General features: G+C 33.6%; 1 protein-coding gene across 6 annotated transcripts in view; it reads left to right on the top strand.

Annotated features, from left to right (window-relative positions):
* Window positions 1-15,284, top strand: part of DGKB (diacylglycerol kinase beta) — a 633,703-nt gene that overhangs the window by 149,025 nt on the left and 469,394 nt on the right. The window lies entirely within an intron of this gene.

The following is a 15,284-nucleotide window of genomic DNA, read 5'->3' as shown; positions in this document are numbered from 1 at the left end:
AGAAATTAATCAAATTACTCAATTTGCACCCACTTATAATTCATTTTGTAATTATCTGTAAAATACTGAATGTACCTTAAATGCCTTTATCTAACAAAATTATTAAAAACTCTTCAACTTCTCAAACTGTCAAAAAGAGAAAAAGAAAATACCTCCAGATTGCTGAGGATAGCAAGAACTGATTTTAAATTTCCTTTCCTCATGTAAGATTTATTAGGTATCCTATAGTAAATAAGATTAATTAAAAATAATGAGAGCCATATAAAAACACTTTACATTTTAGGTTAATTTGGTGTCATTTTTATTCTTTCAAAATGATACCTTAAAGAAAAAGATTCTTAAATATTTCTAGAATTTTTATATATATATTTTTTTACGTATAGTAATTTTACTGGTTTAGATGCATTCTTGATCTCATTTTAACTCCGAGAAGAAATCTATTATGTCATCTTACAATCCAACTGCCTGTGGAAGACCCTACTTCCTTGACTCACTTATTTCAACCTCTGTTCACATAAAGTGAACTTAAGGTGGATTATTTTTATTGTTCTATCAATTGTTTCTTTGAGAGAATCAAAAATAAAGAACAGGTGTTACATAAATATTCTTGTCTCCTCACAATCTTGCAAACCCTTTGATTGCTATTTTTAGACACTTTTGATTCTAAAGATTTATTTTCAATCATTAAATACTCCTATCATTTTAATCACGATTTATATCTCAACATCTGCCATTTTACTGTTTCCATGGTACTATCTACTCTCAAGTATTTGACAACTATTGACCAAATATTTCATCCTTCACAGAAGTCTACCTTTCGTTCACTGCCATTAGACCACACTCTCCTGGTCCTTTTTCTGTTTCTCTGGATACTCCTTTTGGTATCTTTCCTGAGTTTACCATGGTAACACGCCCTGTATTGGTACAACCTTGTGTTCAACCCTCATAGGACATAGCTTTCCAATCTTAATATTCTTCCCTATGAGGTCTGCTTTACTTAGTTAATATTATTACCATTTTAATTTATATTCAGCTTATCCAACTATTCTAAACCTCAAACCTATAGAGTTGCAAACTGGAGGTCTCATTATTTTAAGTGCAACATACCCACTGTATTATTATTAGTTAATGTAATAAGGACAGCTCTTATTTATTGGGCATATGTACTATACCAGGCACTATGTTAAAAATATTAATTTGTTCATTCAATAAATATTTATTGGGTGTCTAGCATGTTCCAAGTAGTATTACAGGTGGAGGAAAAACAGTAAAAAAGCAAAAGCAAATCTTTGCTTTTATAGGCATTGGATGACATTGGGTGATATAGATGATAAATAATACAAGTAAGTAAATTATTTAGTTTCTGGTTGTATTAAAATATGTAGAAACAGAATAGAATGGTGGTTACCAAGGACAAGGGGAGGGGAGAAATGGGGAGACCTTGGTCAAGGAGTACAGGTTGTAGTTATGTGCAGTAAGTCTGGAGATCTAACGTACAACATGATGACTATAGTTAATAATATTATATTCTATACTGGAAATTTGCCAAGAGATTGGATTTCAAATGCTCTTATCACACATACCCACAAAGTTAACTAAGTAAGGAGATAGATATACTAATTTACTTGACTGTAGTAATCATTTCAGTAATATCTATATTGTTAAAGGGAAGTTACAACAAATTTAGTCATATATTGAATTTACTTTTATTTGCAATTCATGAACAGAGGTAACCTCCATTCTACAAAATAGAATGAGACCTCCCACTGGGCAATGGCAGACAGTAGGTTTTGTAAGGTGAGAACAAGGAAACACAATAACAGAAATAAAAGCTGATTGGTTAACAACAGGTTACTTCATGTTAGTTTTTTGTAAGGGCAGAGAAGACTTCCTTATTATGCTCACTCGGATAGACTGGAACCTCTTACTTTTGGGAAAAAACTGGTCTGCTTCCTGGTCTGTTTTTATTTGATTATGTGGTGGTTAGCATGAGTGACTCCATTTTGGTTTGGTCTGGTCTGTTGGTGCTTAGTATAGGAGCTTAGTCCAAAACAATGGCCTCTCATAATTGTATTTATCAATATCAAAACATGATCTTATACACCTTAAATATATACAATAAAAACTGCTGGTCATATTTTCAACACAAAGGGAAAAATTAAAGCAGAGAAAGAAGAGATGCTGGGACTGTAATTATAAAAGAAGCAGTCAGGAAAGAGTTCACGGAAGAGATAGTTGAGGGAAGAGCTGAGGGAGTCACTTATGTGGTTATCTGGGGACAGAAATTCACAGGCAAAGCAGCAAACAAGGACAGCTTCTGGGGCAGGAGACACATGACGTACCTGAAATGGACATCAAAGAGATTTGTGTCTGACCCTGAGTGTGTTAGGAGAAGGATAGTAAAAGAGAAGGTCAAAGAAATGCCCTAAGATTTTCACATTGTGTGGGGCAATTTAAACTACTAGAATGTCTTTGGCTTTTACTCTGAATGAAGTAGAAAACCATTAGGTTATTTTGACCAGAATAGGGAATCTTATTTATATTTCAAAAATAACACTCTAACTGTTGTGTTGAGGGGACAACAATGGAAAAAATATATAACATGTCTGTTTTCTCCAATTGGAAGCTGAGTCATCAGCTGAGAGTGAGGATGATGTAAGATGTGTAAGAAGTTTGAGGATTGGGAAGAATTTATGCAGCAGTCACCGAGGAAAATGGGAGCTAAAAGGATCAAAGAAATGCAGTATGATTATCAAAGGAGTAAAGAGCAGCCACCTCTAGTTGGTAATCACACATCTAGAACAAAACCAGAATGCTTAGGTAGGTATATCTCTCTAGTGCCACTCAGTCCTATTTCTCCAGTTACATTCCAGCTCCAGGAAGAGAACAGGCACAGTCCAGTCATAATGAGATTGTGTTTTTGCCATATATGATGAACACAGAGTAGCCACAGGGTTAAGAATGTATGCAAAGCAATGATTATAAGGATAGACCATGAATATTAAGCTGGAGATGAGGGAAGTAAGGGCACGAAGAATGAGGTACAACAACTGATGTTAGCAGCAATACAACCTTACAGAGTCAAAGGTTGTTGGAATTAGCATTAATTGTGTCGGATTACGAGCCTGATTGAGGTAGGAATTGAGATTATGAAGAGGTTGCAGTTATTGGTAATGAGATATATGAATTCATTCAATTCTCATAGTGACCCCATAAGATAAATATTCTTTTTTTTTTTTTGACCGGTAAGGGGATTGCAACCCTTGGCTTGGTGTCGTCCGCACCACGCTTGACCAGTGAGCACACTGGCCATCCCTATATAGGATCCGAACCCACGGCCTCGGTGCTCCCAGCGCCACACTCTCCGGAGTGAGCCACGGGGCCGGCCCATAGGATAAATATTCTAATTATCCCCATTTTATGCACAAGGAAACTGAGAAACAAAGTGATTAAGTTTCCCAGTGTCACATGGCTAGTAAGTAGCAATCTAGGATTGGAACCCAAGTGCTGTTGCTCCAGAGCTATGCACTGAGACTGTCATTCCCCTCCTTTCTCCAGCCTCACTAGAGGACTTCTATTTGTCTTATCTCTGTGACTAGAACCTTCACACGCCAACTTTCCCAAACCGAAAGCCTAATTACCATTTTTGACTCCTCCTCTTGAATATCAAATTAATCATTAGCTATCCCATTAGAATGTCCTTAATCCTGTCTCTTTACTTCAGCCCAACTGAAGCTGCCTCCTATGCCAGCCCTACACGTTTCTCCCCAGGATTGTCACAGTAGCCTCCTCTCTGAACTTCCTCCTTTCCATACATCCCCAAACCACTTTCTGGGTCCATTTCAAAAATGCAAACATTACAGGACTCTTTCATACATAAAGTATTTTTGATGATATCCTATTTGAATTCCAAACTTCCTAGTTTGGTAAATAAGGCTTTTTTACTGGATCAACCCACTCGGTCTCTCACCTACCACCTTACACGCTAGAAGTCAAGGATAATTGAACTCTTCTAATTCTGTAAGTAAACCTGTTCTTGCAAGCCTTTGGGGTGTTATATATGTTAACACATCAGAATAAATCACTTCTCTTTAAAATTTCCCCTACCTTCTAAGTAAGAATTAACTGTTACTTTCTTAACATGTAATAAATTGACTATTATACCCATTAACTGTTTAAATACTCATACTTTAAACAAATTAATGAAGTTGTTATGCCCACAGAATTGCTTAATCTGCTCCAACTGAGGTGCTCTGAACCTTTTCAGCCTGTAAACTCTCATTAAGTTCCCAGGAATATTTTCACACTGCGTGGCCTGCTATAAAGCTTTAGCCCTTTGTTTAAAGAAAATCATTAGTCCTCATAAACAACGTTCATCTTGTTTTGATTTTTATTCTTCAATATAAGTTTTCTTACAAAAGTATATTCCCCAGTTTCTTGAGCCAGTGTTCTATAAGAACAGGTGAGGTTCAGACTCAATTATTGCAAAATGGCCATTGATACCATCTCTATCACATTCTAGAAAATGTAAAAAGGAAGAACCTAAGATATTCAGTTTTATTTATTTATTTTTCCCTTAGTCTTTGACTCTGTGATGATGGGACTATATAAACTTAGTATAGATCCCTAATTCCTGGTTGAAACTCATATAACTTTGCATCTTAAAGATACACTACAAGGTTAAGATCCATAGCAACAGTCTTATGACATTTTAGAACATCTTTTCAGATGTTCTAAAAATTTGTATCATCTTTCTCAGCCTTCCCATTCCTTCTCAAGACTAGTTGTCAACTTTAGGTTAATGATTCAGTAGCTATATGCTCACCCGTTATGGAGATTAGCAAGCTAAGCATCTTCTCTGCACCGATGGCATGGTTTTTATGCACTATAAATAGCTTCCACAGATAATTGGTCTTGATAATGGCTATTGCCATAAAAATGGGTTAAAATCTACTACTCTGAAATTATAATGGTTATCTTATCATATGATATTTTTCCATTCAAGTGGGGAAAAAAAGCAACCAAAGATTCCATATATCAGATATAATCATTGTTTTCTGGAGTTGCAATTAGTATCTAGCATATTTTGAGCATACCTTTAAAAGTCTGCATTTCTTAAAATTCATTTAATGTGAGTTTTTTTATCAAGATTTGTCAGTGACTATGTTTAGGTACTTATAATGCTTTGTTTGAAAAAGTTTCCAGCAAAAAAACCAGAAAAAAGTCATTACAACCATAGTCCATTTACCGATATAACAAAGAGAATCCAGAAGTGTTTACAAAAGTAGATTTCTTTCAGATCTTCCCTTATTGTACCGCCAAACAAATGTAGGGTGAATCCCAACTATTCACTCAGGCTCTTGATAAGCAATTTAATTTCTATAGAAGCCCAAAACCCTTCCCAGTTGATTGTCAAAACACATGTTGTATCTTTAATAAAATCCATTTAAAAATGCAGTCTTCGTTCTTGCCACAGATCACATCTTGAAATCTCTGCTATCCAATCCCAAACAAAGTCACATGGAGAAGAATTTTAATAATCTTATGTGTATGGGGGCTGGCCCATGGCTCACTCGGGAGAGCGTGGAGCTGACACCATCAAGCCAAGGGTTAAGATCCCCTTTCTGGTCATCTTTATATAGGGGGAAAAAAAGTCTTATGTGCAACATGATGTGAACACGCAAGACACCTGTTTTTCTATGCTCTAAGTTGTACCTGTCGCCCGAGACAGACTTTGTCTATGTTGTTTCACAGTTTTGCTTAAATTATGTTTGGCTTCACCATTATGTCATCAACCTGCATGGAAGGGCATTTTTTAAAATAATTATATAAAACCCCTACTTTAACAGAAAAGGTATGCTGGAAATGTCTTCCATTGCCTGACAGAAATCCCTCTCTGCTCTGCTTATTATTTATTTATTTATTTTTGGACCTTTGAGACATTGCTTATCATATTTTATTTTCTGTACTTAGGAAGCTTATAGTTAAATTTATACCCACATTTGACTATGATGTTGGGATATATGTTATTTGCATGTGCTGCACTACAACTATGTTACTATCTTGTCCATAAATTTCTCTTCATTATAATGGCCTCAGTACTTTTACAATTATTTTTGATAGTATACAAATTTGTGAGGTCACAGAAATTAATGGAACAGGCTATCTAGAGTCCCTTTTATCCTTAGAGTAATCTCATAGAGGAGGCTATAAATTTGACCAACTCTCTAGAATTATGGTTTAGTTTTACATCCATTCTATGTTTTATATATATATTTTTTGATAAGCTAAAACCAGCTCTATAGGATTGCACATGTTTTTAAAATGATTCTTCAATTGAGGAGGAAGGTTTTATTCAATCAATTTTGCTACCATCAACAAAAGAAGACTTACGACATCTTTTGAGAAAAATCACATTTAAAATTTTATGTTTGAAGAGTGAAATGAAGCAGAAAATCATAAAAATCATTTCTGTTATATTTAGCTCCATGATTTAATTTAGTTTTTTTCTCTGCATAAAATGATGTTTTTTACAATATAATTTAAGAGAAAAATTCTATTCTCTAAAAAAAGGGTTAATGGCTCACTTGGTAGAGTGCGGTGATGATAACACCAAGGCCAAGGGTTCAGATCCCTATATAGGGATGGCCGGTTAGCTCACTTGGGAGAGCATGGTGCTGACAACACCAAGTCAAGGGTTAAGATCCCCTTGCCAATCATCTTTTTTAAGAAAAAACAAACAAACAAATAAATAAATAAATAAATAAGGGTTAATTATCTCATAATTTTTTCCACATGAATATCAACACTTTAAAACGGATAAATTAAAATTTAGGGACAATATAATGTTAATATGCTGATTATTTAAAGTTGAAGTTATATGGCAGATAAGCATGCACTGTTCATATACCAATTGTTGTTACTATGGCTTTAAGGTATTTTTAAGATCATTTCTGATAGTCAATGTATATTATTTTTTTATTCAATATTTTCAGTGTTAGATTCCGTCTGTTTTAACTTTTTCCTTTCTCTCATTTCTCTCTTCCTTCCTTTGCCTTCCTTCCTTCCTTCCTTTTCCATTGACTATTATTGAAGTGACTGCAGCTAAAAATCGCAGCTAAAAATCTGGATAAGAGTATCTTTCTTCTTTCCCACAATTCAGAGTCCATTAGTCAAGGCAGGCAAACAGATTACACATTATGGTCTGGTGAATATTAATTTATAGGGGCTCTAGAGGAGGGAATCAATTCATCCTGAGGGTAAGTCAAAGAGTAAATGAAATTTTTCTTGAAAAAATAATGCTTGAGTTGATTCTTGAAGAATAAATAGGAATTTGGTGGGCAAATGCAGAGTGAGTTGTATATGAATAGTCTCAGTGACAAGAAAGCACATAATGTCATCATGAAACTGTAAAAATGTTTCTTGAGGGTTACGTATAAAGCTGAGGATGGAAAGATAGACAATCCAACATCTGAGATACTCAAAACCTGGACTGTCTTGTCAAGGAGTTGGGCTTTATTCAACTTAAATATAAGACTTCATGATCAGCTATGTGCTGTAGAAAGAAAATTTTGCTAGTAGTGTAACATAAAATAAGTTTAAAGCAGGGAACAGAAAGGGTATGAGAGTCTCATTTTGGGATTGTGATGTAGATGGTTGAAGACACCAACAAAGTAAGAAAATGCAGGGCCAGGCAAGAAGACTCACAGAGAATGGGATATTAAGATCTGATCTGATTTCAGAATAGATTAGTTGCAGATGAAGGCAAGGCCCAGTATGCTGCCATGGATCTGGGTGGCTCAATTGATGTGTGGAAGAGGTTCACTAGATATTAGAAGGTCAAGGAACTTTGAAAATGGTTCATTGGATGATATCCTTAAAACCACCCAAAATAATGGCAGGGTTTTGATGAAGTGGCTACTATATGACAGTCATGAATAAGGATAGAAAGAACTATTCAATTTCATAAGCCTCAAGTGATAAGAGATTCTATTTGGGAGCTTTGGCAACTTAGAGAGGAGTGTGATAATTTGTTTATTTTGAACAGTGGTCCAGAGGGCCCAGTGAAAAGTTTTAGAAAAAGAGGTGAAGAGTGGAAGATTGAGGAGAAAGAAAGAAAAAGAAACATGGGATAATAATAGTCGGAAAGGGTAGAAGACTAGAAACTAGAGTCCCAACATGAACTCTGGATCTGTTGGCAAGTCATTTCCATTCAAGAGTTTCAAAATGGTGACAAATAACTCATGTGTGAAATATGAGCAGAATTTATATAAATCATTAATAAGCAAACCATCCAATTCAAAAGGGCAGGAGAACTAAACAGGCATTTGAACTAAATATATATACAAATCACCTATAAACATATGAATTTGTGCTCACTATCATTACGCACCAGAAAAATACATATAAAATGTCAGTAGATAACACTATACACCCACCAGCATGATGTAGACAACTAAAAAGCCTAAGCTTTGTTAAGAAGCAACGCAATTGTTCACACATTACAGGTGGGAGAGTAAATTGGTTCAACTGCCTTGGCACACCCTTTGGCATCAAAGACCATTTGTATATGAATCCTGACTTTTTCACTAGTTTTATGATATAAGGCAAGTCATTAATATTTTGTCCCTGTGTATTCCTTTCATAAAGTGGAATTAAATAAGTTAATTTATGAAAATTGCTTAAATCTGTGCTTAGTGTATAATCAGTGCTCAGTTGATATCATCTAATATTACTGCTATTATAAATACTATGCTGGAATATAAAAAGTAAAATTTAACCTTTTATTATAAAGTAAATATGGACTCATTAAATACGATTTTTAAAGACGGTACAAAAATAAAGGAGATTAAGAATTTAAAAATCTGCAGTACAGTTATGTAAAAGAGAACCACTATTTATATATAAATAGAACCACTATTAAAATTAGCTTCTTGATTTTTAGATTTTCCTTTGGGCATTTTTGAAATTAAACTGAATATACCATGTGACATTCTATTTTGACTCTTAAATTTATAAAATTAAATGTTATATATTTCCATATACTATGGGACATCACTATTAATGCTGCATAATCACATTAAGTGAAGATATCATGATTTAGTTGAAACAGTGTTAGTGTCCAGCATCTTTCCAATTCCTTATTTTGTTATTATAAATAACACCTTAGTGAACATCTTTATAAAAGTGGTTTGTCCTGGCTACTCTCTAACCAATAGTAAAAAATATCATTTTTTCCCATACTGTATTATTTTGTTCTACAAATGAATCATATTTCACAGTTTTTGAGTTCTTTCTGTACAATAAACCCACTTCCTAATCAGGAACATAATAATTGGAATGTTTCCTAAAACAGAAAATTTGTTTTAGGATGGACAATTAATTATTTAAATTTTAAAACTTATTGTAGGTGATTATTTCATCTCATTTTCATGTTTAAACATGTCATCAGAATATACAATAAAAGTAGTATTCATTAGCATGAAGTAATATGATGTGAAACACTGAATATATTCAGCTTTGTGCCTTTTATAGATCAATTGTGGCGTGTTCTTCCTGGAATACTTCTCTTGTTATAATATCCTATTTACCTTTAAGAATAGAATTAATAAAAGTGTCAACAAGATAAATAATGTGATCTCGTTAGTTCACAGGGAGAAAAACAAAACTATTTGGAAAATACAAATTCTAAAAATATTATTTAGATGTGATTCAGACGGCCCCCATTCTACGTCTCTTTCTTCTTCACTGTCTAACTCTGAAAGTTTGGCCAAGTTGTGGTGTTGCTGAAGCAGTCATCTACGTACCTCTACATATAACACCCTCAGAGAACCATATGGCATATTAATTTCTCTTCTTCTTTGGATCTTGCTTGCTCTTCCACAATTTTAAAAATTCTACTAAATTATGCGTTGTAAATATGGTGATCAAGTCTTATATAGCACAGAGGATGTTAGATCTTTCTTTAGAGCATGTGTTTAACTAAGTCATGACTCCTCGGCAATGTCAAGGTCTGTTAGGGAATAGAAGTACGGTGTGTGTTTCTCCCTCACAGCCCAAGTTTTATGGGATCTTTCTGGGGTTTTTTTTTTTTTCCTATCTATCACTTTCCTTTAACCGGCAAGAGTTAATAATGACAACTCCAATGCTAAATAAACACAGTCCAATTAAAGGAAGGGGGCAGATATTTGAACTCACTGTGATTCTGAAATTTGGATTTTGAATTCTCTGTAACTTTATTTTCTAAGCTAGTTATAGGACTTCCAAAACTGTAGATTCTGGTGCGGAGGTGTGAACACTTGACTGAGGATGCAAGTCTTGCTGCACTGAGCTTCAGTTTTTATTTTACATCATTTCGGCTGCTTCATCTTTCTTTCCCATTTACCTCTTTAATCTTGAATCACAGTTACTGTAGTCATCTATTTTCTTGAAATTCTTTATGTAATCTACCAAAGGTTGTGCCTATGCAATTTTCTTTCTTGTTCAAAGAATGGGGATAAAGCACATTGTCAGGGCTCAATAAATGTTTCATCAATGTCATTACTTAATATTCATTTAATTAATATTCATTATAAATCAATTCATAATTGTCATCATAGTAATGATAGGCAAAAAGGAATCTCACTTTTTTCCATATTTTGAAAATATAATTTGGACTCAATTTTATGATATTATTCATAAATGATAGCTGCTTTTTATTTACTTTATTTTTAAATGTGTAGAATTAAATTCTGACTGATTCAATGAGAAACACATTAAGCACTAGAGTACTATAATGTTTATAAAATATGAGTACATTCATTTTAGTTTGGCACATTTTTCATGTAGATATACTTTAAAGGGATGTGGCATAAGAAAAAAGGGAAAGGACCCAGGATTACATAATGTAATATGTGATGTTTACATAATGTACACTTGGGAGATGAACCATTTATCTGTTACATAGGCTCAGTTAGTCTTTATTGGTTTCTGAAGAACCCATCTTTATGCTGACTGGGCCTTATTATGTTGAATTTGTGTATTTATAAGTAGGGTCTAGTTTATAAGAAAAAGTTCATGCTTTATAGCCAATTATATTTATTTCTACATAAATGAATATGGTAAAGTTCTTTGTTAGGAGATTTATTTTTAAAGGGCTGTAAAAATATTCCTACAAATTTTTATATTTTCTTCCTAAGGGAAAGTTTTATAACCATTTCAGAAGAAACCAAACTTGTGCCACACTGGGTTTGTCATGATTCACAGAAAAGCAAAAATGAAAGGTTGATAAGACATTATTCGGAAGTTAGGTAAGAGAAAATCGGATGGAAACTTAAAACATATAGCCATATATGAGCATTGTTTAAAGGAGGTTTAAAAAATATTACAAGTCAAAACGTGAAATAGAAACAAAGAATCTCATATATGTTTCTGTTTGAAAAGTCGAGGACAGTGAGATTACATATTAATGTTTTAAGTTATTTTACAAGTTATTTCCAACAACATTTAAGGCAGCTTATATAGATATATAACAGGCAGCAAAATAAAAGGTAATAAGTTCATAAAATTAAGTTATAACTTAAAAATTCATGTCATAATACCCTAAAAAGTTGAAAAAAGTTGTTTGCAAATTTTCCCTTGAGCTTCTTAGTAGGTTTAGCTAAAAGGAAAAAATATAAGCTTGATAATATTAACTTAGAAGAAGCACTTTTTATTGTTTTTTTGTCACTGTTGAGATTAAACAGTGTGAATTTTCTTCTGTGTGAAATTATGTTGATAGTGGACTATACCTCAACAATATTGCAATAATTACTGTAGTAGTATATCATTTGGTTTTGCTTGTTTATAACAGAGGTCAATGCATGCTGATAGCTTATGGTCAAGAGCATTTTAGTAAAAAAAGTCAACCTGTTGCCAAAATAAATAGTAATAATTTGTAACTAGAAAACAAGGAAGCATGGCATGTAAAGGTTAGATGGATGCCATACTTGAAGATTTATTGTATCAAACAGAAAAAAATATCATTAGCAATTGTTTTAGATGGTCAAGAATACTAAAGGAAACATCTACTTTATAATATGCTAATTTGGAAAGAGACAATTAAAGAATTAAAAAATGATGTAAAGAGAAAAAAAAATGCCTTAGCAGAAACAAAAATATATCATTATCAGAATAGGGCAAAATCAACATTAAGGACAACTGATTCAATAATTTGGAGAAGATTAAGAAAAATCTCCTATACTGCTAAGGAAAATGGCAGAAAGGGGAAAAGAGATCATGCTATTCCTAAGGAAACACAAACAAACAAACAAACAAAAAATAAATAAATACTAAAGTATTTTCTTATGTCTAAGTATACTAAAGAAAATCAAAATAAGCAAAAAAGAACCTACATATCTTTCAAATTAACTCATCGACCTGGTGCAATTTCCATGCAACATTTTGTACTTGACAAAATGATTCCAAAGTTTGCCTGAAAAAAATAAATGTGTTCAAACATATTATAACACTCCAAAAAGGATGAGTAACAAAGAAGGAACTATTCTAACAATCTTAAAAATGTTTCTTAAAATTACAATGATCAAAAATGATGTAGTAATGACTCTAGAAGAAAAAATAACTGGTAGAAAGTCTAAAGAAATTTTTATCTAGATGTAACAATGTAGCATATGATAAATGTCACATAACAAATCTGGTGGGGCATGAATACAGTGTTAATATTATTGTAAGACCACATGGTAAGCTAAGTGAGGTAAATTCAATGTCATACATATTCCAAAATCAATCAAACCTGGATTAAAGATTCAATTTGTGCCTAGAGAAGACCTTTTTGAACGTTTTCCTAAAAGGAGAAAGATAAAAAAAAAAAAAAATGTTGATAGACTTGAGCAATCAATTTGTTTGTTAAATGGTAAAGATGAAACTTAAAAATCAAGGTAAATTTAAACATATTCAAGTTAAATATAAGAAATCCCTGTTTTGTAAAATTAATGAAAATTGCTAAAAATAATTTAAAACTTAAACCTCATAAGTAACCAATAAATACAAATTAAAATAATGATATTTATATTTACTTTTTTCTATCCATTTTGGCAATTTTTTTAAAAAATCATAATATCCAGTGCTGGCAAGAATGTGCACAATTCACTACTTTCATTAAAAACTGGTGAGATTAAATTGCTACAAACTGCAGCATAAAACTCCCAAATATGTGAACTTCTGTGTTAGTATTTCTGCTTGCGCCCTTCAGAGGAAGGTTGGGGTTAGGACAGGGCAAATATCCAGATGTAATAGCATTAGAGTAGAAACAAATGCTTTACATCATTCCCATCTACTAGTTTTTAAATTTTGAATACAGTCAAAACCAGACTCCCTTAACTACCACTAAACATTTAAGTCTAAATTCCACCTTGCAGAGGTAACGTGAGCTTTTAATGATTCTTGCTGAAACGGTGGTGATCATAAAGTGTTTATGTACATACTTTTCTCTCTTTTACTATTAAATATAGCTTGTCTATTCTCAACTTTCATTTGAAACCTGAGGAAGAATTACTTTATATATATCACTTGTCCACACATCAATTTTGTGTAGAGTACAGTGATCTTTGACTCACTCCTGTCTTTGTTCCCTAGTTCAAGCCATTTCCTTTTACATGGAATAAGGATAGTTCTGTTGAGATCTTCATGCACACTCCTTGTGTCCAATCTAGACAGATAAAATGTATCACTTGAAATTCTGTTGCCAATCCTCTCCAGGCCTTTGACTTATTTGGACTCATTTGCCCAAGGAAATCTCAGTCCTGGAGGAATACAGCTCTACACCTAGTGTTCTGTTCTTTATGAAATTTCTCTTGTTTCTTCCAAATCACAAAGATTTTCAAATTATTTCATTTGGTTACCATTTCTTCAACATCCTTGAGTCATCCAAGGCCTATATTCTTCCAATTTCTTTCATTCTAGTATTCTCTGCGTTTTCTGTCTTAGAACTCCCCACCTGTCACACTGTTTAATAATATATTGATTCCCTAATTTGCAATAGAAAAAACTAAGATAAGGTGTAATCCAACATGCTTATAAAAGTTAGCACTTGCCATGATCATAATTTGAGTCTGGAAGACTAACTTAATTTTTACTCTTAATTATGTACTATAGAACCCAGAGCAGTGGAAAGAGCTATTCCTTTTCCCTTGCAATGCTATTTCTTGTATTTTTATATGGATCCAACTCCTGTCTGCCTCTTCACAGAGCCATAAGCATGTGCAGGTGTGTAGATACACTCACGGTGTCAAATTCCTCTCTTTCTTTCTCCTCAACCCACGTTAGTATAACTTGTGACTGTAAAGTGAATCTAAAACTGTTCTTGCCATCCTTTTAAATCCAGTTGCACTCTCTTAGGTTCGATTTCCAAGGAGCAGAGCATAAAACAGGGATTTAGCTTTGTGTGATTTATGGAGGGAGAAAAGATTCTGTAGAAAAAAATCTTTAAGAGAGAGGGAAGCAAAGAAGGAAAGGACAAGCTCCAAGCAAGGGAGTAGACATAGGGAGAGTTTTGCCTTGGCCTGAATTTGGGGGGCTTTGGAACAAAAATAGTATCATAAGATTGCTCTTAACTTAAGGAAAGGGGCTGGCCTTTTAACTGTATTAGTCTAGCATTAGCTGTAACCTCCTCCGGAATAAGAGGTACTCCTAGGAGAGCCTGCTCCTGTGAGCAAAGGATAATTCTGCAGATAATAGGGATAGCTGGGAACTCTCAGCAGTTAACACTCCTAGCAGCTGTGGATAGGTGCTCTGGCAAGGTAGCAAAGGATCTGCTTTGGGCTACCAACAGCATCTACTAGCATCCCTTTCCAGGTTTAATCTTTTTTGAATCCTCTGCAGTGTTTGACACTGTTTGATATGCTCTCTTCTCAGATTCTGTAACATTCATCCAATGCATTTCTACATTTTATTTTATTATTTTATCTTATTTTAATTTATTTTTTTTAACCTTCCTAGCTATGCATTGTCAGTATTGCTTAATTTCTAGTCTTCCTTCCATTCTTAAATAAGTGTTAGGCTTCCATTTTTGATTCAATTCTCATGTTGCTATGCTCTTTCTAAATTATCTCATCCAATTCCATGGCTACAGCTACCACATTTGAATATGTCTGTGTAAGCTCATGCTCCCCACACCCATCTGCATCCAAATGCTCAGTTTCATGCTGTAAATTTCCTTTTGGACATCCCACAGAGGCCTCCAAGTCAGCGTAGCAGGAACTAAACTTAAATTATTTCTTTTAAAGCAGTTCCTTATGCTTATCGAGACG

The sequence above is a fragment of the Cynocephalus volans genome, chromosome 6 (assembly GCF_027409185.1).
Source record: "Cynocephalus volans isolate mCynVol1 chromosome 6, mCynVol1.pri, whole genome shotgun sequence".
NCBI lineage: Eukaryota > Metazoa > Chordata > Mammalia > Dermoptera > Cynocephalidae > Cynocephalus > Cynocephalus volans.
Note: the sequence above shows the minus strand (reverse complement) of the source record. Positions and strands in the feature narration are given on the sequence as shown.